Source organism: Mus caroli, chromosome 17 (assembly GCF_900094665.2).
Source record: "Mus caroli chromosome 17, CAROLI_EIJ_v1.1, whole genome shotgun sequence".
Lineage (NCBI taxonomy): Eukaryota > Metazoa > Chordata > Mammalia > Rodentia > Muridae > Mus > Mus caroli.
Genome location: NC_034586.1, coordinates 43,082,936 through 43,084,123, shown reverse-complemented (window position 1 = coordinate 43,084,123; position 1,188 = coordinate 43,082,936).

Genomic DNA, 1,188 nt, shown 5'->3' with positions numbered 1-1,188 from the left:
TGCCAGGGCCAAGAAGTGGGAGTGGGTGGGTAGGGGAGTGGGGGGAGGGTATGGGGGACTTTTGGGATAGCATTGGAAATGTAAATGAGGAAAATATCTAATAAAAATATTTTTTAAAAGTTGAAACAAAGGAAACAAAACAAAACAAAAATTTCAATGGAAAGATAATACTTTACCATTGCCAAAAACCATTTTGCCCTAGGAAAGCTATAACCTAAAAAAAAAAAAAGAAGCCCTGCCCGCCCCAGGGTTAGGGTTGAGGCAGGTCTAGGGAAAGGACCAGTAGGTCCCAAGAAGCAGCGTCAATTGGCCAAGTGCCATCCCCCCCTCCAGCTCTTCTCTGCTGCCCTCTACAGGCAGAAGTGGCAAATGGTCTTTATGTGGTCCCAATGCAATCAAAAATTAAAGCTGGCTTTGGTTGGAGCATGACTATTTCCTTTTCTAAACCTACACATACTTGTTAAAGGAAAATCCAAAACCTCTCTCTCATGTCAGAAGAGCCACCTGGCATGGGACAGAGGAAAACAAAACATAAGGGACTGTTCTACTGCCACTAATCTCGTATTTTTTTTTTTTTTTTGGTTTTCATTTTGACACTTTAAAATTTAATGTATATCGAAACCTCTAAGATTATTATCTATATATACATTTTTGGTAGTGATATTAATAGTCCTACAGAATACTAACAGATTCTAGAAATAAGCTTCATATAGCTTCCTATAAGTATTTTCAGGCTTGAGTCAGAAGTTTGAGTATCTCAGATGCACATAATAGATGGTGGTCCTCAAAGCTTTCCGAGATCTGCTGTATCTGCCATTTAACATGCTTAAGATTTCTACCATTCTTAACAGAAACCTTTGCGGTCTCTGAGAAGGCGATGGGGCCCAGCAATGATGAATCCACCTGGATTGTGGGAACGCTAACCACTGGGAGAAACTGTCTCATGCCACTTCTACTGCCAGGTTCTGTGCAAAGTGGACACCTATGAGTTAACTGCTCTGATCTACCTCGCCAGGACTGCCACTAGGCTGACAAACACTCTTGGTCAGGGTTCCTATTCCTGCACAAACATCATGACCAAGAAGCAAGTTCGGGAAGAAAAGAAACCTGACTAAGAAATCGGTACCAGCGTAGTGGGGTATTCCACTGACAACCTGTGAAAGAGGAAAATTACTGAACACCTGAACT